This window comes from Miniopterus natalensis, chromosome 4 (genome assembly GCF_054644295.1).
Source record: "Miniopterus natalensis isolate mMinNat1 chromosome 4, mMinNat1.hap1, whole genome shotgun sequence".
Classification (NCBI taxonomy): domain Eukaryota; kingdom Metazoa; phylum Chordata; class Mammalia; order Chiroptera; family Miniopteridae; genus Miniopterus; species Miniopterus natalensis.
The window spans coordinates 34,675,611-34,699,902 of NC_142084.1; the positions used below are offsets into that span (position 1 = coordinate 34,675,611).

General features: G+C 36.1%; 1 long non-coding RNA gene across 1 annotated transcript in view; it reads right to left on the reverse strand.

Annotated features, from left to right (window-relative positions):
- The window catches only part of LOC148093251 (uncharacterized), a 284,081-nt gene that overhangs the window by 127,667 nt on the left and 132,122 nt on the right, over positions 1-24,292 (reverse strand). The window contains exon 3 of the long non-coding RNA XR_015714378.1: positions 18,301-18,340. This is a non-coding gene — a long non-coding RNA (uncharacterized LOC148093251). The remainder of the gene's footprint in view (positions 1-18,300; positions 18,341-24,292) is intronic.

Sequence of the window (24,292 nt, forward strand, 5' to 3'; positions counted from 1 at the left end):
TTTCTATCTCAAAAATCCATATAAATATATCTGATTGACAGAATGTTAGTCACATTGAGAATCTCTGAAGAAAGAGAGTTTGATAAGTATAGGGCCAGGGCTTCTATTCCTTGTAAGACAGGAGAGAGTATAGGAAGGTGCAGAGATGACTGCAGATTGAAACATGGGAAAGCACTGAAAGGTTCTGCTCAGATAGAAAGCACGATCTAGCTTCCCTTCCAGTCCTCTGCCGATATGCCCATGGTATGAATCCAGTATTTTTCTTTCATCATCTGAAGATTTAGACAAATTATCTTAACCGGTTAATGCAACATAGGAACTATATTCAAGTTTTAAAATAGGTGTGTTTCATTTTGTTTTTAAAATTTTTTTTAATTTTTAATTTTTTAATTTTTTTTAGGAATCAACACTTTCATAGAGTTGTTATAAATCCCTTCATAAACTGAAAATGTATTGATTAGATGTAAACACTGAGATTACAGTGTTTAATACCCAGGCTTCTGAACAAAGGATCCCACACTTAAGTTGAGAATATTGGGGTTTTTTAAAAATATTATTAAAAGGTTGGTCAACAATATACAGAAGCATCATAGAAGAGTATGATACAGACTATGAATGAGAGAAAAAGATTTAAAAACAATATATTGATTTAATTGAATTTTGAATAATGAGATTACATTAGGAAGCCAAAGCTAAACAGAAAAGATGTTCTAAGAAGGCGGAGTAAATGCTAATTATGACTGTGAAAGCATATGGCCCTATCAGAGAGAACCAAGCAAGGCCTAATATACAGAAGATGTTAGGGTAAAGTGGGAGATATCCCAATCTCTAAAGGAAACTCAAAACTGTCTTTCCTCCTGAAGAGATTAAGCTTTGTTGTACATATAGCAGTAAACAGATTTCTCAAGAATAAAACTAGACCACTCACAGTGGGAACAGTTGGATAGAAGAGGAAGTTTTTCCGCATAAGAATACAGGGGCTATAGATACAAAGGAAAGGGCCATATGTTCTTTTGATTCACATCGTTTGCCCTTAGGTGCCCCTGCACCATCTCAGCCAGCGGTTATGTTAGTGTCCTCCTGAGTAACCTAGAGAGACATTCAACCCTGGATGGTCAAAAGGGGAACCAAGCAGACCCCATGTCGGAAAGGAGACAGGAATAGGCCACAAAAGCTTCCCTGTCCTGGGCGTGTTTTTATGGGAGACGTCTTAGCTTCTGGTGGTCCAGCCCTTACCAGAAGCTAGGAAGAGGTTTTGTGGACCATGTCCCAGCAACAAATGGGAGTGCGCATTTTCCAGTAATGTTGTCCATGATATATAGACGAATCATCAGATTAACAGAAGTAACCACAGAGCAGGTAGCTAGTCAGAGATCTGAAAGAATTGGGTCTTTCAATGGGTTGTTTACACTCCAAAATAGGTAATGCTCATAACAGTCTAAGACTCTATGAAAGGGTATCCTTTGTAATGTTAATCTGACTAATGAAGTAATTCTGAATATGTGGTAGTTTAGAAGCCTTATTTAACTCCATAATTCCTGATAATTTTTGTAATAAATTATTACTCAAATTTTTCCTAAAGTTCTACAACATAAGTAGGATATCTGTCAGGCTTTATGTCAGTTGTACAGGTATGAGATTTGTATCTGTGTGCCAGTGTGTATCATCTTAGTGCTCTTCCCTCTACAAAAATTAGTGCTATTGCCTCCATAGCTTAGAATTTAAATTTATGCTACTGTTTTTGATGATACATAAGTATTATGAAATATTTTACCCTGTGAACTGCTGAAACGATCCTATCTATCTATACCTTATTTTAAGCTTTATCATCCATATACACTTAAATGTTTTCCTTAGTAAGAGATGGTTTTATATTACATGCTGTAAAATCACAGTTCAAAATCACCTGAGTAAATTTATTTTCTTTAACAAGTGCTTTATAAATATTCATTTAAAAAGTCATGTTTATAAATTGAAATGGTCCTTTGTAAATGTCCAATTACAATCATTTGACACTCTTTGGCAAACAATACCCCGATTTATGCAGATCCCATTAGATCTGACTGTGAACTATAATTATCCTAGTGGACTATAATTTTGCCTGCCCAGTCAGTCATTCATAGAGTTTAATACACTCAACTGAGACTTATTTCCAAAGCTGTTTGTAACCGTGGCAATGATGTATGTGTCACCACCCTTTCTAATTCTGGTTTTGCTTGAATAAATAATCTCAGCTAGAACCTCATTCATGTTATTTTGCTCAACTCAACAGGTCAGAAACAAAATAAGAATAATATTAATAACCAGTCATTTTTACTCAATCTAAAAAAAACTTGTTTGCAACCTTGGTAAGTACTTTTTCTCTTTAGCACATTTGGCCTTTTGGATGTGTATGTCATTAGGTAGTTTTATTTACTAGCAGCAAATAAGAGAGACAGGGGATTCACATCCAAGGTTCTGTCTCCCTAAATAAAGACTTAGACATTGTTTATATACAATATTGCTTAATTACATGTTGATTTTTTTCTTTGCAGTTGGCAACACTTATCTGTTGGGCTTCTATCAAGCTTAGAAGTTAAAGACATTAGTAGTTAAATTATTGCCTTGATGAAGTAAATTGCCTCCTTTGCAGCATATTATATGTGAGCAAGAAATTACAGCTAAAATATATGTGTCAAGTTTGCACAAAAAATTGAATGTTTACTTCCTTATTTTAAATGCATGATCCAAAATTTCTCTTAACATAGTAGATGAAATCTGTTTCTAGAAATTTAATATGCCTTTATACTAAATTTCTACATATAGTTTACCCTTAAACAATGTAAGGGTTAGGGGTGCTGTCCCCCTGAATGGTCAAAAATCCATAATTTTTGACTCCCCAAAAACTTAACTACTAATAGCCTACTGTTGACTAGAAGCCTTACTGTTAACTTAAACAATCAATTAACACATTTTTCTGTGCTGTATGTATTATATACTATATTCTTACAAAAATGTAAGTTAGAGAAAATAAAATCTTAAGAAAATCGTAAGGAAGAGAAAATACATTTACAGTATTTATTGAAAAAAATCTTCATATAAGTGGAACCACACAATTTAAAACCATGTTGTTCACTGGTCAACTGTATGTATAGATATATGTGGCAAATATACATATAATTATATATAAACAATAATGCATAGCCCAACTTAATCACAACAGAATATATACACGGAATCCCTTCAGCAAGGTATCTGCATGACATCAAAACAACCAGACAGTCAGAGGCATCACTTGTTTCGGCACCATTCAGAAACAGATGGACATGAACACACATTAAATAGCACTGGACTGATTTTAAGCACCCTCCACTATACACCTACTAGAATGGCCAAATCTAGAACAGTGATATCACCAAATGTCAGTGACCATGTGCAGTAACAGGAACTCTCCTTCATTTTCGGGAAAGAGAATACAAAATTATACGGCCACTTTGGAAGACAGTTTGGTAATTTCTTATAAAACCAAACATCCTCTGACCATGAGATCCAGTGATCATGCTTCTTGGTATTTACCCAAACGAGTTGAAAACTTATGCCCGACAAAAACCAGTACACAGATGTTTACAGCTGCTTTAGGAATGTGTAATATGTGATACGGCCAGACAATGAATATTATTCAGAGCTAAAAAGAAATGAGCTATCAAGGAATGAAAATACAGGGAGGAACCTTAAATGCATATTACTAAGTGAAAAAAGCCAATCGGAAAAGACCTCCATACTGTGTGATTCCACCTATATGGCCTTCTGGACAAGGCAAGACCATGGAGACGACACAAAGATCAGTGGTTGTAGGGGTGGTGGTCGTGGTGAGCAGGGATGAACAGGCAGAGCACGGAGGGTTTTTAGGGCAGCGAAAGTACTCTGCATTTTCTGGTATTATAATGATGAATATATGTCATTATACATCTCCTCAAACCCATAAAATGCACAACACAGTCCAGCCAGGCGTGGCTCAGCGACTGAGCATCGACCTAGGGTCCAGGTGATCGTGGTTCAATTCCCGGTCGGGGCACATGCCTGGGTTGCGGGCTCCATCCCCAGTCAGGGGCGTGCAGGAGGCGGCTGATCAATGACTCTCTCATCGTTGATGTTTTTCTCTCTCTCTCTCCCTCCCTCTCTCTAAAATCAATAAAGATATATTTTTAAAAAAGTACAACACAACAAGTGAATCCTAAAATGAACTATGTACTCTGCATGATTAACATGTGTCAATGTCTGTTCTTCCCAGGTAAAAAAGGTACCATTATGGTGAGTGAAGTTGATAATGGGAAGGGTATGCCTGTGTGGGGACAGGATTTATTTGGGGAATACCTGTTCTGCCCTCTCAATTTTGCTATAAACCTAAAACTGCTCTAAACAAATAAAGGGTTTTTGGTGTGTTTTTTTAAAGTAAGCTTAGAGAAAATTGGAAATTATAGAAGTAAATGCAGCAATTTTAAAATCAATTAGTAAAGGGAAATACTTGTTTCACAGTACAAATACTTTTTTCTTGTTCATTCCTATTTATTAAAATTAATGGTCCATGAATGTGCTTGAAGACTATCATCAGCATTTGCCTTTAAATTACTTCCTACAAAACAGAAACTCAACTATTTGGTGACACTTACTTCTAGGATCTGCCTCCCTTGTCATCGTTAGGGACACTATTACTACCAGGAAGTGCTACAGTGAGATCAACTTCTGTGAATTTGACTAAAGAGAGCTGGGGCCCAGGAAAGTCAGAATATACTCTTTACTGTTCTTGAATATAGTGTTGTATTCAATGACAACACACAGAAAATATTTCTCTTGTATTGTGCAGTTATACTATGTTATATGAGCTTCAAAACAATACAAATTTTTCTTTACATATAAATATATTACTCAACTATAAAAAAGAATGAAATCTTACTTTCTGAAACAGCATGGACAGGCCTAGCTGGCATTAGGCTAAGTGAAATAAGTCAGGCAGAGAAAGACAAACACCATGTAATTTAACTTATATGTGGAATCAAAATAACAAAATAAACAAATAAAATAGAAATAGGCTCATAAACAGAGAACAGACTGACGGTTGGTTGCCAGAAGGGAGCACTGGGCAAAGGGATTAAGAAGTACAAATTGGTAATTACAGAATAGTCACAGAGATGTAAATTACAGCATAAAGACTATAATCAGTAATATTGTAATTACTATGTATGGGGCCAGGTGGGTTCTTGAAATATCAAATATCGGGGGATCACTGTGTGAAATATGTGATTGTCTAACCACTATGCTGAACATATGAAAGCAACACAAAGTAATATTAGATGTAAACTGTAACTGAAAAATAAAATTCATCAAAAACACAATTTTCAGTTTTTATTTATAACCTATATAGCCTTGCCTCAATCATAAAGTCAGCCATGAGCTCATGGGAGTCTGGACATAGTATATTCAAGGTGGAGAGCACATGTGATCAACAGCTGACATGTATAAAACTCAGAGACTCTGAAGTTTACAATCCTGTGATTCTAGGCACTTATGCAAGACAAACTCCCTTGGAGACTTTTTTCCTCAAGACTTTGGCTATTTTTTTCCAAGAGGCTTCCAGCCTCTCAGTCACTTCCATTCATTTCCGGAAGTCCAGAAATGTCTGCAACCCAGGCTCAGGATGGACTTCTGCTACACAATGACATTTTAAAACATGTTTCTTAATTCTGTGTGTAGTATTAAATATACTGATAAATGTTTACTCATTTAATTCCTGCCTCATCTCTAAATTGTGTGTTTCTACATTTTGTTCTGAATGTTTTTCTTCTTATTGATGGAAACATTTATTTTCTGCTTCATCTTTAAATTTTGTATTTTTCTGTATTGTTCTGAATTTTTTAAAAAATTAATTTGAAAGAGAGAGAGAAATCAATTTGTTGTTCCACTTACTTTTGCATTCATTGGTTACTTCTTGTATGTGCCCTTGACCAGGGATCGGATTGGTAACCTTGGTGTGCCAAGACGTCGCTCTAACCAACTGAGTACGTGGCCAAGGCCAACTAAACGTTTTTATTGTTGTTTGTATTAAATAACTACTTTTGATCACTTTATTATTGTCTATCTACAAATACATTTTTACCAATTTTATTTACTTATAGGTAAGATTAAGGGGAAATGTAAACCTATTTGATGTGGGATTTTTCTTCCCTTTACAGCAATTGCAACATCATAAAAATTACTATAGTGTATGGTCATTAAAATTCTCGCCAATCTAAAGATGTATTATACTACTTCAGAGGGTGCTTGAGATGAAATTCCTTCCACGCAAAGAAATTAAGATTTTTCTATACACAGCACTACCTTTGGTTTAAGATTTTTGTATTCACCTTTGGAAACCAAAGTCCCAAATTCCACATTCAACTGGTATTAAAAATTAACTGTTTTGTTGAGGAGAAACTGCTTTTTTTGAGATTAAAAAAACAGTAGCATAGGCTCACTCATGCTCCATCTGTTGCTCCATTCTCTCAAATGGCAACTTCAAGGCGCATTAAATGTATTGAATACTTCTAAAAAAAAAATAAAAAATGCCTGCACAATAGACCCACTCTGAGAAATGAAATCAGAAGAGTCCAAAGTAAAAGGAATATTTCCTTTCCCAGGATGCTGGTTAATTATATGTGCATTCATTTTGATTGATTTTTAAGAACAGAGGGGAAAAAGGAACTTTTCATGGCAGAAACTGTTACAGCAGGAACTGCTATCTTTTACTGAATGAACAATGCTATTTATAAAGGAAGGAAATTACAAAGGTTTGTTTCCCGTTGCTAATTTTGCCGGGGCGCTGAATTAGTGTGATGCTGCTGGGAGCTGCAGGAGACCTTTATGATACATGCGCAGGAAGGAGCAACCTAATGAGTGGCGTTAATCACCAAAAGCTCCAGCGGGCAAACGTGTCAACAGGGGGCCAGGCAGGGGTTACCTGCCGCCACCCTCCAAAGTTAGTGTTGCAGGTAATGCTGAGTAAGAGTAACAGTGACTCGAATTATTGATTTTTTAAAATCTGAATCCATTAGAGGTAAAAACAACAACAAAATTCTTGGTGGGACCAAAGTGGTTATATTAAAGGAAAATCAACACCAAATTTAGTTTGTCTCCATTTTCTCTTTTTCAGCTCTGCATCTAATTTGTATTAGTTACTGCAGCTGCCTTAACAAAGTACCACGGAGTGACAAAAACAAACATAAATTTATTGTCTTACATTTTTTGCAGCCTAGATATCCAAAATCAAGATGTCGGCAGGTGTTGATCTTTCTGAAGGCCATGTAAAGAAACTGCTCTGTGCCTCGCCCTGGCTTCTGGTGGTTTGCTGGCCACCTTTGGCTTGTAGCAACGTCACCACATCTCCGCCTTCAAACTCACATGGCATTCTTCGTGTGTGTGTGTGTGTGTGTGTGTGTATGTGTGTGTATGTGTGTGCCTGTCTCCAAAATTCCCTATTTTATAAGGCCCACACTCATTACATCAGGGCCCACCCTAATGAACTCATTTTAACTTGATTATCTCTGTAAAGATCCTATCTCCAAATAAAATCACATTCTGAGGTGCTGAGGGCTAGAACCCCAACATAGCCATTGGGGGAACACCTAATTCAACCCAAAACAGAATTAAAAAATAATTAGGGAATAAATAGGACTTTCAATTTATAGCTGAAACAATTTAAAGTTTGCTTGAGGGATGAAACACATCAAAATGTTTGCAAAGAGCAGAGCATGAAGCAAGCCAGACACAAAAAGACAAACACTGTATGCTTCTGCTCAGATGAGGTGCTTACAGTAGTCGGCCAGTCACAGAGGCAGGAGGTAGGATGTTGGCTGCCGGGCAGGAGGGAGTGGGGGAAGGGGGCTTAGTGCTGAGGGGGCTTAGAGTTTCAGTCTGCGAAGATGGAAAATTCCTGGAGATGGATGGCGGTGACGGTTACACAACAATGTCTCTGTATTTAATGCCACCAAACTGTACACTTAAAAACAGTTAAAATGGGCCCTGGCCGGTTTGCTCAGTGGTTACAGTGACAGCCCTCGGACCGAAGGGTCTGGGTTCGATTTAGATAAAGGGCACGTACCTGGGTTGCAGGCGGGATCCCTGGCCCTGGTCAGGGCTCTTGCAGGAGGCAACCAATCAGTGTGTCTCTCTCAAGTTGATGTTTCTCTCTCTCGCTCTCTCTCTGCCTTCCACTTTCTCTGAAAAGCAATGGGAAAAATATCCTCCAGTGAGGATTTAAAAGAAAAAAAGTTAAAATGGTAAGTTTTATGATATGTGTATTTTACCACAATTTTGAAATGTCATTGTGGGCTCAAAAGGAGTTACTCCCTCTGCGGCGCCTTCACCCCAAACTAAGATTCTGTGCTGAGGGCCGGACTAACTCTTTTTCTATCCACTATTTGCAGGACAGAATTCTACTGTGGACAAAAGGAATGGGATCCCTCCACTTAGGATACAGGTTCAGTTGTATGTTACAGGTACTCAGAACAACAGAAGCTTAAACTGGAGGGAAACTCATTTCATCCACATGTAATCTGGAAATGGGCAGTGCAGAATTGGCAGGGCGACTCTGTTCCATGCAGTCACTCAGAGACCCAGACTCCTTGGGTGGTTCTCTCAATAATAAGAATAGTAATCATGGAAATATGTGCATATTAGAGCTCTCTGAAATATTTGCAAATTAAAACTTTTTTTGTTTATTATCTATAAAGACAGGGTCATTGAATGTTAGCTTTGGGACTCCATTTTTTAAATGCAGAAACCAAGGCTGCCTTGATGTTGAAAACCCTAAAGAAATTATCAAGCTCATCAGAGGCAGGAGACGCCAGTTCAGTATAAATCCTAACAGAACACCCTAAATAGAAGGCAGGCACAGTTTGCTCCTTCTGGGGAGTTTTTTGTACTCAGCAGGTCTTTCACCTTCTGGTGGCCACAGAACATGCAATTATGTTTTTATTTGGCTATATGAATAAAATCATCACATGTAGGTTCTGGAATGAAGAGTAAATTTTAAAGTACATGGTACCTCTGTGGGCAAACAAAATGTTTATCAAAGAGAAGAACAGTGTCATAATATAGAGAATAAACATACATTGTATCAGTGAGGAACCTAAGAGAGTCATATTTTAAATTTCACAAACCATGTAACATCTGTATTGTTATAAGCTTGCTGCAGAAATAATTGTATTACAATGGTTATTATTTTTTAAATACATATAGCTTTATTGATTTCAGAGAGAGGAAGGGAGAGAGAGAGAGAGAAAGACAGAAACTGATGAGAGAGTCATTGATGGGCTGCCTCCTTCACGCCCACTACTGGGGATCGAGCCCACAACCTGGGCATGTGCCCTGACTGGGGATCGAACCACAATCTCCTGAATCAACCACTGAGCCATGCTGGCCGGGCAACAAGGGTTATTTTTTACTTTATAAGTAGTAAATGCCAATGCGAACATTATAATGCTTTCAATCATCAGTGACTGTACTAGGCATATTTTGCAAACACGTTTTATTTCCACACCATCCATGTATCCTAGACTGAAAATTACCCTACTAGAAAGCTGTTGCCAAAACAGCTTAAGTAACAGAGGTTTTTGTTCCTTTCTATTTGTTAAAACCATGCAGCTGTGAAAGGCCTATTCCCATCTTCATAGTTACCCTTCAATCTGGGTTTAAAATGTGGGCTTCTTGCCTCCCGAAAGCAATTGCCAATGGTTAGCTACTGATAAGCAAGTCTGTCCACTGACCTACGCCCATATTCAGCTAATTGTGTCTAACAAGAAAACCCTGATTCAATGACAAAGTCTAGAAACTCATTTCTTCTCCAGAACTTTTAAGCTTCTCTGGAATATTGCATAGCCAGCTGCTGTGCCATTTGCCTGTGTTTAGTCAAATGAGAAATTTTAATGCATTATATTATGATGAAACCAGGCCACATTTGCCAACATTAAAGAGCAACTACAAGATTATATGACTGACATGCGAGTTTTATAACTTTGTAAACACGGAGAGAACTGCTTACACATATAGGCAAAGAAAGAGATAAAGAGGGAGAGGTAAAAATACAACTGGGTTTTAATAAACATTTAAAAATTGTATTTTATATAAGATTTTATATTTCCATTTATATGTAGTAAGGTGAAGGGTAGTGAGTCACAGCTTAAAAATTAAATTTGTGTTTCCATACCTACAAGTGGAAAAATATGTAACCAGAAGGGAATTAGGAGCCAAGTTAAGTTTTGACATCAAATTACTATGATCCCTCGATAGTAAACAATGCCAGAGTTAAGGGATGCTCCTCCTGTCCCCTCCCTACCACTCCTGCCCAGAAACCTGGTGGCCCTGAGGCCAGTCCCAAAGGAATCAAACTGTGTAGCAAGTGCTTCCCAGATCTTAATAATGAGATACATTTGAATCTATGGATCAACTTTCAGGAGACAGGAGCAGTGAAGAGCAGGACCTCACCCCTGGACAGATAACACTGAGGGTAAAACTGCTGGAAGTGCATAATACGCAGGATTCTTTTTTAATCACCTGGGAAAGAGAATCTGTGAGCATTGCTAGGAATGTCACTTCTAAGATTTATTCTGAACAGCTAAGAGCATCGGTAACAAGATTTTGCTTCGTCATTGTAATTAATTAGGAGATTTTTAAAATGTAGAGAATCAAACACAGATAACCTCATTCTCTTGCTGATCAGAGACCATTATTGTTAATATGGTAGTGCTTTCACTTTGAAGATTTAAAATTCATTTGAATTTGATACAGATATAAGGAAAAGCCTTTTTTCATTTATAGATACATAATCCTTTCTTGTGTTATTAGAAAACTCTGTAAAAATAGTTGCCAAAATTTTATAATATCCTACTATATGCCAGCAAGTTAATTTATATAAAAATGTCTTAATGTTGAAGTTTAGGTAATAAAACAAACTATTGTTAGCATTCAGGGCATTTTTATGGTATTTCAGAATTTTTTCTTAGTTCTCAGTAGAATTACTGAGTCAAATATATAAAATTTCAAATGGATCTTGATATTGCAAGATCTTCCCCCAAATATAGAACCAGTTTAAATTCTCACTTTTCATGCATGATTCTCTCTGCTCTCAATAAACTGCCTACTGCCTGGTTGCATTAAATGTACACTTCCTTTTGGTAAGAAAGTATTTTAATGCTATTTACATTAAACACTAAATTCTCAACTAGAAATGAATTCTACTATATATTTGTTTACCATTTGTGGCTTCTCCTTCATGATAAATACATTCTGAAGACCTTGCAATATTATCTATCTCTTTATCTTAAGGTTCACTAATGCCCACTTTACGGGATGAATGAATCCACAACTGAACATACATGCGTAAAATTCAAAGAAAGGAGGAGTTGAGGGTTTGGAGGGGGAAAAAAAAAAATGAAGTGAAAATTCTGAGACCTATGCTAAGAAGTCATGAAAATGAGAAGAGTTTTAGGCTTAGGGACTGGGGATAAAAATTAAAAAAAAGAACAGTCCAGAAGACTGATACCCCAATAGCACTTAAGAACAGATGTGGTTGTTTTAAAGGAAAGAGGGAACCAGCTGGGATAAAACATAGGCTTTCATTAAAAGCCCAACAGTGAAGTTTATGTTTGGGATTCAAGTACCCCTGGTTGATCCTGAGGCCCACAGGAATTGGGTGCTGAATGGGGTAGAAGTGAAGTCACTGGAAGTGAAGAGAAACAAACTTGGGGCTATTGAATCTCACATGTAATTCACACATTCAAAATAATGGTAGAAATGGTTGCAAAGTCTCTGAGTTTGAAAGTTGAGATGAGAGGTTGAGTAGATGTATAACTTAAGCTTCAAACATCTTTTTCTCTCCCAATGAGAAAACAAATACAATGGAATGGCACTTTCTTACTTTACTCATTAGACTTCAATCTAGTAACTAATTTGTTGAGTTGTAGAGCAAATTAGCCAAAACTGTTTTATTTGATTCTAATTATATTTTATCCTTTGTAAACAAAGATGATAGTGCTGACACAATGCCCATAAGGAATGCACTCTCTGTGGCTTCCAACGTGGTGATGGATTTTCATGGATTCATTCACATTTTCTTAACCTGTCTTCTTGGTGATCAGTGTGACTCAAGAAAAAATGATCTGCCCAAAAGCAAAATATTTGACTTGATTCAATCTATGTCCCAACTAGCTGCACTAAATATACATGATATACACTGTTCACTCTAAAAATAATTGTGAAACTTTTTTTTAGATGATGAACTCAATAAAATTTGAAAGATGGTGGAATGCTAACTGTAATGTAATGATAGGAATCCACTACAGACCTTAAATTTAAAAATCCATGTGACACTTAACTGGAAAATATTAGGATTGTGTCAAGTCTCTACTTATAAAACGTTTATTTCAAGCCACCAATAGTATAATTAAATATCCCATTAGTAATTGTCCTTACTAAGTTACAGGAAATGTTTAATTGCTCAACAGATATACATAAATAAACAAACATTTAAAGTCTTACCTGAAAATCTAAGAAAAGTGCTTTATCAGTAAAAACTTCATTTGGTTTCTGTACTGAAATGCATATTATTTTCCCCTCACTATATATTATTTCTGATTCTGAGTCCCTTTATATGTCCCTTAATTAATGTGAATGAATGGATAATCATAAACTGATAGTCCTAAAGATGAGACAGTTTGATAGTTTTTACCAACTACTTATTTCACTCTAAGGAATAATTGAACATGGTAAGAATTTCAATGTTTTTCCTGTCAGATACAATATTTCTGCAGCTTACTCAGAACTCAAGCCTCAGAGGCCACACTGGAAAATTTCTGGGAAGGAGGCTGATGCAGAAGTCTCCTTGCCCGGGTAACCTGTCCGTCTCGACTGCAGCACCGAAAAGGATGGTGGCCACGGGCTCTCAGGCGCTGAGCCTCTCACTTTTTCAGCTTCCTTCTGTGTTCTTCTGTTTTCTGTTGGCTCTGTTACGTCACGTTGCCAGCTCATCAGAAACAACAAGGACCCTCTACAATCAGAAACTCTAACACTGAACAGGTAAATCAGAGATGCTTGACCCTAAAGGGCAGCAATGATTTTAGGCATCTGCTAAAACAACTAGTACCACAGATGTTTTCTAATCTGAAGGGAACACTCAGGATGGATGTGCAGAGGGATTAAAAGATGAAGAGAACTCCAAGTTAGCCACCCATTTCGTCATTCTCAGCCCTTGGTATTCGAAGGAGTAACTGATGTCACAGCAACACCAACCACAAATGGGGGTTCGCATGATTTTTTCTGGCAATCTTGGGTCAAGAAACTGATAGCTGGTCCTGTTGGACAGCTAATCCTGAAACAATGAGCAACTTTTAAAAAGGACTCTACAATGTCTTTTAATTTCCTTTACTATATATTATTTCATATTTTGATAACTTAATGATCATTTTTAATGTGTAACCTACTGTTTAGATACCTACTGTAAGAAAGCTTGGAATTCATCCAAATAGAGAATTTCATTGTTCATTTAAGTAAGGTTAATGTGTCCATGTCCTTCCTTCCTTCCTTCCTTCCTTCCTTCCTTCCTTCCTTCCTTCCTTCCTTCCCTCCCTCCCTCCCTCCCTCCCTCCCTCCCTCCTTCCTTCCTTCCTTCCTTCCTTCCTTCCCTCCTTCCCTCCTTCCCTCCTTCCCTCCCTCCTTCCCTCCCTCCCTGTCTCTCTCTCTCTGGTTCTCAGAAGAAATAGCAGCACTGTCTAATAAAGGACTTACGATCCACCAAGCTATAATTATTATATTCATTAACAATGAATAATGTATATGATAAATTTACGAAACTTATATTACTTGTGGGAAATGAAAAAGTAAAAAGGAAAACATTATTTAGCCTAGGGAATCTTTAAATCAGGATCTGTGCTAAGTAATTTACACAATTTATCTATCATATAGTCCACTAAAAAAAAAAATAACTGAAATGCAGATATTATTTAATGGTAAGATTTAGTATCCTGATCTAATTACTGAAGATCTCAATTAAGACCATATATCTAATACATTGTGAAAAAATATGATTTTATTTATTTTGGAGAGGGGAAGGGAGAGGGAGAGAAAGAGATAAAAACATCAATGGTGAGTCATTGACTGTCTGCCTCCTGCACGCCCCCTACTGGGGATCGAGCCAGCAACCCGGGAATTCACTGGATATTGAACCATGACCTCGTAGCTCATGGGTCAACATTCAACCACTGAGCAACACCGGCCAGGCTACCTAATACATTTTTTATAAGAAGAAAGAAAACATTAGGTTATTACAATAACAAATTGAGTGGTGGGCAGTCACAGTTTTCCTAATTCTTTGTAGGTCTCTCCATTTGAGAGAGAATTAGTTTTAAATGGGTTTCACCACAAATGTACAGAATCATTCAGAAAAATATTGCTCTTCTTTATTGTAAGAACAGGGTTCCTCTGTCTTGTAATACCTAATAAACTAGCAGTGTCAGAAAGGGGGAGATCATTCATGCATCCTTTTAAGACAGTTCTTGCAGAAAGTGTTATTCTCTTGGTGAATCCAAATGAAGAGGCCGACGACTCTGTCAGGTGAAAGAATCAGGCTGTTTTGCGAATTCCAGAGAGGATAAGACAGAATCGAAAGCTTTGCAGGACTTATTAGAAATACAAAATTAATCTCTGTACTAGAGTTTAGCCTGCTCCTCAGGTTTACTGCGCTTTAGCCTGTAAGACCAAGTTTATTGGAAAGAGTCACAACAATTTCACAAGTATGCTCTTGGCTGCAAAACTGTGACTATTAGTGTGCTGTTGACCAGCCACAGAGAGTCACGAAATCCATCATAACTGTAGGATTGCTTCTGAAACATTTTGGTTATTGTAGAATAATGTGCACATCATTTGACCTTTTTAAACTGAAAGTTATTGATATTTCTTTTGCTGTTCAGTTATCATTTTTTATTAGTTTTACCTATTCTCTCAGGTTTAACACATATTTTAAATAACCCTCTCAATATTATATACCATAGCCATTATTAAAACATTTAATGTTTTGTTGCTCATACACAGTGAAAGAAAAGTTATCACCACAGAAGAATATTCAAGTAGAGTAATATGAAATAGTGGTCAAACTTCTAGAGAGAGTGGCTTTACTTTACTGGAAAATTCAGACAACTCTTGAAATTATCTATTCTCATAGGTATATTAGACTTATTAATCAGCACTGAAATTTATTGGAAGATTTAGAAAAATAAATCAAGAATTATTGTGTATCAAGGCAGCTAGTAATCCCACTAATATGCATAATAAGACAAAAAATCAAATCACTTAAAATTAAATTAAACTTCAAAGATAAATATCTGTATAAATGTAAGAGTGTATATATGATAAAAATTAATAACACTTATCTCTGGGTGGTGGGGTTTCCAGTACAGTTTTTACTTTTCATCAGTTTGGCTTATTTATATTTTCTAATTTGTTATTATTAACATAAAGCTCTGCAATTACAATGTGAAAGTCCCAAGAGCTCATCAATCATTGCAAATCCTAATGGTTTTCTGTACAGCAAATGAACCCCACTGTTTATTAGTTGATATTTTATTTTTGTTTCATCTGAACTCTTTCGGCATCATTTATAATCCAAATCCACATATTTGTAAAGAGTAGTCTAAGTGGCTCCTGAGGAATACAGACACAGACATGCATCACAATTTATATTAATTTTTTTAGTGAGCTTATAGTCAACCTTATGCACCTTTGGAGCTTTGTTAAAATAATGACAAGTGTTTAAAAACTACACAAAGACAATAGTAACAGGTTTGTTCTTTATATTTGAATCTGAGCTTTCTGACATTATTTACAATGAGGTATGGTACCAGTTCCTTGGAATAAATTAATAGTTTTCTTGCACTAAATTATTTAACCCTTCACCTCCATAAAAAATTAAATAAACCTTAAGAATGATATGAGAAATTCTTAAACACTATCTTTATAACAAATGCGAAAGTAAATATATCATGATTTCCATATAATTTTCCCCGATAGTAAAGCATTTTAGTCTATGTATGACATAATGTATAACCAATCCATTTGTAAATGCTACCTGCAAACTCTGTCTAGGGGAGTCCAGTTTTAGAGTTTCAATGAGCTGCACATTGTGTAAACCTGTAGTGAAGTGTTTGACCACTCTTTAATTCGTACCAAGCAGGATTTTGGCAAACCAGTTTTAGCACAGACTGTGATTACTAAAGAAAGTCATACTATGCAACGAATGTTCCAACATGCTCCCCCAGTAAATGGCATATTATAATATTTCACAGAAGATACCACCATTCCACACACTAGGTTCACCTGATTTCCATATAACTTTATGACAGAAAAGTAAAGGGCAGAAAATAAAACACAACTCTATTATGATAGTTCCAAGAGCACAAAACTAATGCAGTTAGAATACGAGTATTTTCAAAGAATGAACTAATTTCAAAGGTAGCATCTTGATTACGTAGGGGAGGGACGAAAATTCAGAATAAATTAAAGCATTTCCTCTACGTCACTTCTTTGAACTGGGCTTTTGATAAGAGTTAGAAAACAGGCCCAATAAGGCTCACTTCTAAAACAAGGGCTAGAGTCCTCCTGCACAATGATGTTGAATAAGGAGCCACAGCAGAGAGGACGACAGCCTGCCACATTCATCTGAAATCCCCCTTTCATAGAAAGTGGGGTTTACCTCCTTTCACTCCAAACTAGTATCTGACCTCTCACCCAATCTGGGGAGAAGTGACCCCTGCAGCAGAGAAGCCGAGCAGCCTGCCTCTCACACGACCCACTGAGCAGCTCAAGCAGTTGCCTATGACTGAGATCATCCAGCCTGAGGCAGAGAATCTTAAGTGCATGATGCAGGAATGGTTGAGAATTATTCAGGTATGTGGTGATGGAGATACACTGGGGGAATATTGCCCAGTGCAGGTCGGGGCAGAGATGAAAACATTAGTCTCCAGTGACACTTCCATTATTCAGCCACCTCCTATGGCATGACTCTGGCCGTGATACTGGTTCTGAGTCTCCTTCAGTGCATGCCTATTTTCTAATCCTGACTTTCCATCCTACTAATCAGTCCTGTGACTCAATCAATATTCTTTCACTCAATGCATTTTATTCTTAAACGATTAGAAATTAGTTTTTATTGCTTACAAGAAAGAACTCTGAGCGACAGACTTTGCTAAGAAGCCATTCCACTAAATGTAAGATAGCAGTGAATTTAACTTTATAGAAGTTGATATTCTTAAAATGGTTAAATTAGAAATTGAATTCTAATTAAACTAGAAATTAATTTCAACTATATTAAATAATTCTTTTGGTATTAGATAAGACGGTTTAAGTCCCTCTCAGGAAAAATTTAGGGAGGAATCGTATTATGTAATACAGTGGGGACCATAGTCGGGTGTTAGGTACATCAATTATACAGTTTTCACCTTTAAAAGGACATCTAGTTTATATAAGGGGTTCAAAAATAACAATTTTACTAAACTAAGGGAATAAAATATCATAATATTGCCTGAGAAGGCTTTGCTTCAAAGTGCAAAGAATAGGAATGTTGGTTGTATAGTAAATATTTGTAATTTGCTGTTTGTTGTGATACTCTGACATTGTAAAACACTTCTGTGGCTGGAGAGAGACTGCCCTCCTTGCCTAGACAATTCTGAGGTGGCTCAGGGCCCCTCCAGCGGTCTGTCTCTGACATGCACGCTACCCAGTCAAGAGCCATTCTTCCTTTCCTGGGCCTGTGCCTCCAATGGAAGCTGCTTCTCTGCCTTTACCGCCTAAGGGCCAGGTGCCAGGCAACTGGGGACCACTCCTACACCCCTAAACCAACCAAAATTATCCAAACTAACCAGTCCTAACTGCTCATCCTTCCCTGCTTTGCCTTTCTTTTCCTGTGGAAACCCCAATAAAGGCGGTGGCCAAAACTTCCCCCTTGTTTCTGTCTCTGCCCCCCGGCCACCCAGGTGTTTTTCCCACGCGGCCTTGCCCAGCACGCGGTGCCTCCTGGCCCCAGGACCTCTGCGGAGGATAAACTCTGCTGTTCCCAGGCCTCCTCTGTCACCTCTTGTGGCCCCACATGACTATGTCATAAAAGAACACAAAACGCAGGCGATCAGCAGATTATAAGGAGTCTCTACTCATTTTATATATGAACATGTGCAAAACTACTCAACCTCCTCCACGGGGAAGAGCTAACACCCGGAAAGCAGTATACAAGAAGGAACTACTCACTCAGAGCCTGGTTTTCACAGCCGCTTGCCACTGGGATCACCTGAAGAGATTAAAAACAAAAACAGAAGCAAATGAATAAATATTCAATTAAGTCAAAACAACAATTAAGTCAAAACTCCTGGTGACAAAACCTGGGCAACAGTGATTTTTTTGCAGCATATGCAGTGGTATTGAAATGTCTCATGTAATAGAAACAGAGATGGGACTCTTATAAATGTCTGTTTTTTTAAGTTAAGTCTTGCTTGCCCCATAAGTGACATAGGTGTTTGCTATGGACATAAGGCATCAAAGGTAGAACTGATTCCATTTAAAACTATTCCTGGTCATCTCAGGGAGACTGTCTTCACGGACAGTGCCAGGCTTTCTGTCTAGTGGCCGTTTCTGGGTCCCAGAGCAGAAAAGGCAGATTAACATATGGTGATCTTACAGAGATGAGAAAGTGCATTTGGGGAGGCCATTATGAAAATAGACAAAATATTTAACAAAATGTTTACAAATTCATTTGAGTAACATATAAAAACATCATGAAAAGGCTTTCCCCCTTAGGAATTCAAGTTTAGTTTAGCATTTGAAGATCAGAAATATATATTAATTATCATATATATTAATGAAAAAAAGGAGAAAATGCATGAAGTCATTAGGTACATAATTAAAATGATAAAATTCAATGTCCATTAATGATAAGAACTGTCACATAACCAGGAATAAAAAGGAAATTTTTCATTCTGAAAATGGGCATCTTTGAAAAACCTCTTCTAACTTTATACTTATTGACTGCTTTCCCTCTAATCTAGGCAGGCAAGATGTCCGTTCTCACCACTTCTATGTAACATTTTTCTGCAGGTTCTATCTAGTACAACAAAAGAAAAAGAAGTTCAAAGCACGCTCATTGCAAAGAATGATGTAAAATGTTTACTTTCACAGAAAGCAAGATTTAACAGCTGACAGAATATCCACAGAAATCTAGAAAAAAATCAATTCCATTTTCACATATTGCCAAACAATGGAAAATGAAATAAAAATAGCACCTAAAATAGTATAAAAAGACACGTACTCTCAGATAAATTAGACATAATGTATGAAAACACAGTATACTAATAATTAAAAATATTTCTGACAATAATCTAAGACCTAAAATATAGAGAGAGATTCCAATGTCATGGACTGAAATAAATGATGTTGTGAAGTTCTTAGTCCTTCACAAATACATCCACATATTCAGCATAATCCCAGTCAAAAGCCCTTTAAACCTTTTGTTTTGTTCTGGCAGAAGTTGACAAACAGATTCTAAAAGTTGTATGGAACTACGAAGGCAGAAAAAAGTGAAAATAAAATTAAAATAAAACAAAGTTGGAGGAATTATACTAAAATATTTTAAGACTTACTTTCTAGGCATCAAGCGTGGTGTTCACACCAGGATAGACTTGCAGATCAAATGGAACAATTCAGAGAGTATAAAAATACACTATAGAGTCTGCCTGTATGCTCTTCTCAGCCCACTAAATACTAAGCCTTTCCCCAAATCCTGGTGATTGATTTCTGACAATGCTGCCACCGGCAAAGAATAATCTTCTCACTAAATAGTGAGATATCTGAAGAAATGCACCTCAACCACTCTTTCCTCCCAAGTAGTTATTGACTCATATTGGGTCATACACTTAAACATAAAAAATGATTAGGTTGTAAAAGTTCTAGAAAAAAATATAAGGAAAAATTTTCTCCAACACAGGGTAAGCAAGATTTTTTAAAAAACTTAAAAAATACAAGGCATTATATATATATAATATATATATTTTTTATGCATATATATGTATGCACACACAAATACAGAGTAAACCCACATTAACATACTGCACAGTATGAAAGAACAAACTATGCATATGTACAAAAACTACATGAATACTTCTCAAAAGCATTTAATAAACAAAAATACCAAACGCAAACAGAAAATACTTTATTATTCTATTTATGTAAAATTCTAGCTCAGGCAGGACTAATCTATGGTGACTGAGAGAAACTCAGCAATGGCCTGGAGCCAGGGATGGATGGGTGGATTTGGTGGAAAAATGGAGATACTCTATATATCCTGATGTGTGGCGGTTACACAGATATTAACATTTTTAAATATATGAACTGAATATTTTAAATGAGTGCATTTTATCATATGCACATTATATCAAAATAAAGTACATTTAAAAAATAAATTACTACAGCTAAATAACAAAACAATTCTCAGGACATATCACAGAATAATTAATAAGCATTTCTGGTGGTGAAATCTGTGCATCAGTAGTTTCTACAAAGCTTCCTGGGAAATTCTAATACACTGGCAATGTTGAAAATTCCTTATTTAATGGGCATTAGGGTCTCGTTCTTGTAGGCTTCTAGTGTTCTACTTCAGTCTTGCTTCCTAGTAAGGAATGTAATTGTTATTTTTGCTTTGTTTTGTTCTCTGTATGTGTTTATAGACTTAACTCATCAAAGATGAAACTAAGTAGATCAAAAAACCTCCTACTGATACTCTTAGCAGTACAGAACATGGCCTCTAACTCTCAAAAAGGGAGGAAAAAGTTGATACACTTTCACACTAAGGGGATTCTTCTTTTGCCTTGCCTACAGGCAATTCCAAAACAATGGCAATAAACATTTTATAAGAGGGGCGGATTTATTTAACTTGTCTTTACACAACACGTTGTACTTAAAACGTTTCAAACAAATAACAGAATTTCATTAACATGCAGACTCTGAAAAATGTCTGAAAGGGGAAAATAGATCAGGGTCACAATGAGATTCTGTTCTTGGGTCCTCATTTGTCATGAATCCTGCATTGAACAAAAAATAATCAATAAAATAAATATGCTGGAGACATACTGAAGTAACAAAGGGTAGACAGGTCTGATTATTGACTATATCTTTCCTGAAAACACAAAGATTCAAAACTGACTGATGCCACTTACCTCCTTCCTACCACCTCTGCAGTGGTCATGGCTAAGAGTATGGGCTTTAGAGATAGTCATCCTAGATTTTATTCCTGTCTCCCTCATTTACTAATCAGTCGCTTTAGTGCAAGTAAACTCATTGTTCTGGTCTTCATCAGTAATCTTGAATAAAAATAATTGCTATCAGATAATATGAATTAACTGAATTAATGTATGCAAAAAATCTAGAAATTTTAAATTGAAATAAAATTGAAAGATCATTCATGTTATTATCATTTCAGAATGTATCCCCTTGTTAATGATCATGCAGACTCACTTAGGGCAAGATAAAGGAAGGACTATCGCTGTTCACATAAGTGACAATGTACAGTCATGTAGTATGAATACAAGTAATGGAGGGAAGCTAGTTTTTTAGATTTTCTAAAATATATTACAAGTTTGCAGTACTGAGGGAGGAAGTTCTGCTTTCAATAAAGACACTCACAAAGCTTGTGCAGAGAACCCTGGTCTTCCTTACTGCAGCAATAGGTCAAGGTTGGCAGAAACATGCTACACATGCCGCCAGTATCCCCTCTGCCCATGGCAGACATCTAATAGATCATGAAACTGTCCTACTACATCTTAATAGAATCAAAGAATCCTTCCTATTTTAAAGCTCCAGGCCGTCACTTCCATTGAAGTTATTTCTGATAGATTGCTATAAATGGATATAGATGATCCTTGTATCTATAAAGATTATAAACATTATTGCTTCTGTAGATATACCAAAAACAACATCTGATGATGTTTAAATTGAAAAATACAATTAAAACAAGAATAAAAATTAGCATAGTCAATGTGAATGGAAAAGGGAATTCTGTCCTTTCCTCTCAATTTTGCTATGAACCTAAAACTTCTCTATAAAAAGTTTTGTTGTTTAAAAAATTTAATAGACAAGATATAAATTATACATAGGACCAAATAAAAAACAAGATGATTTAGTGTCAAATTAATATATTATTAATTGAAAAGGATAACAAGTGAGTCATAAATAACTGAGCTCCAATAAAAAGAGTAAAACAAGCAAATTTAAGACACTGAGAAACTGAAAGAAGAAATCATCTTAAAGAGGTAGCTACAGTGGGAAGCAGGACAGTATTCCAGGGCTTTGAACAACCAGCCTCTTTAAGCTGAAAGAGAAGGCAGTTATCTGGAGACTTTGAAATTAGACTCCACCCAAGATTTAGGGTCCAAGGCAGATTTTCCTCCATTTGGAAAACTAAGAACTAACAGTAAACATGTTTGGCCTTTTAAATACTTTTGTTCATATTTGTCAGCTTGAAACTTCAGACATTTATAACCAGTGTTTAAATGGAGAGGACAGGGCCGACACCTCTGAAGGGTCCTCAGAGCTCAGCTTTCCATGCTCATTTCTGGTCACTCACTTCCACAGTAGCAAGGTATAAACATCAGCTATGTCTGTTAGGTAAATGCATGGGCTAAGTACACAGCTGAATCAGATTTAAGTGCTAATTTCAAAAAACTAAGCAAAGAGGTGTTTTCATTTCTTCTTTGATTTCCATATAGAGTATTGAGAACATATACCTTGACTCCAACAAGCAGTTGATTAATATTTTATCCTTAAATACAGCAAAAATAAAACTCTTCTGGTTCTCTTTAAATACATATACTCTCGTAAACAAAACTGTTCCTTTTATAACTCATTTTGTGTCTTTTACATATACGTAATTATTTTGTCTAGAATAAGACAATCCATATGAAAAGTAGATTTTATTGCTTTGGCTATATTTGCAAATGATTTTAAAAGAAAAATATCATGCATTAGATGGATTTATGGGGCAAATAATCTACTCTTGGCAATAGGATGCTAAGAAAAGGCTGGTTTAAAAGTTAAGAAGCTCATAATGCCAGCTCAGAATTTATAGCTAACAATTTTATAGGCCAAAGCCACTGTGCAGGCATCTTTATCCTGCATGCGAATAGGCTTACCCTTCCCAGCATTATCCTAATGTGGAATTAAACTGTCAAGTTGGCTTGCTTGTTGCATGGACTTGTGCATAAGATGAATGTAACTCTCAGCAAAGTTTAATATTGCTCCATCTGTTAAGCGCCTTTTTCTTCTAGAAATACAAAAACTGGAAACACACACATACACAACACCTCCCTTTAACTACTGAGTCATTGTGGTTTGACATTGAAAAATATGACAGCAATCCAGATCAATCATTATTGTAAATTCAAATTTTTCAATTTCCTGAAAGTTCTATTTTTAAAAACAATTTTCTAGATTTTAAAAAGCTGACATAATTTGAATTACTTATTTTTAAGTAAAATTGAGGTAAGGATCATCATCCAAAAAGCCAAACATAAATCATATGTGTTTTGGAAATGGCTTGAAAAAATTTGCCATTACTGTCAACCTCTAATAGCAGTAAATTTATTTCCATAGCCTATTTTCTTTGATCCTTAGGAAATATTTGGATCCTTTTAATTATTTTGTGTTCTGTCCATAATACGTCATTGCTGGTAGAATTATTATATTTTAACCATGACAATAGTGGAAAACTGCAAAGTGAGACAGGAAATTAATTGTTGAAATGGAATTTGCCTGATAATTTGCTAATCTGAATCACTCTGAATACAGAAAAAAATAGCTACAAGAACCTACTTTCCTATAAGATGAGAGACTTAGAAGAGCAACATTTTAAAGCAGTGGAATCACAAGTTTTAAAATTGCTTCTTTGGGGAGAAATTTATAATTAAGCCTTTTTCTGTAAATAGCTAATTTTTAATTGGCAGCTTTTGTTCTATTTATTTCATTTTTTAAAAGGAAAAGTTTCACTATCATCTCAAAAAGATAATAATTTATTCCTAATCCATAAGTATTTTCCTTTAAATTGCTTCCAAAGAGGCATAAGCATAGCTCAGCAGGCAGCTGGCCCTTGCTTTTCAAGAAAAACACTGTACAAAGGAGTATTTTACGTTTTATTATTATCAAGAAGAAAAGCTGGCCTTTCCTCTCCTTCCCTATCTTTCTGATTTTTAGGGGAAAT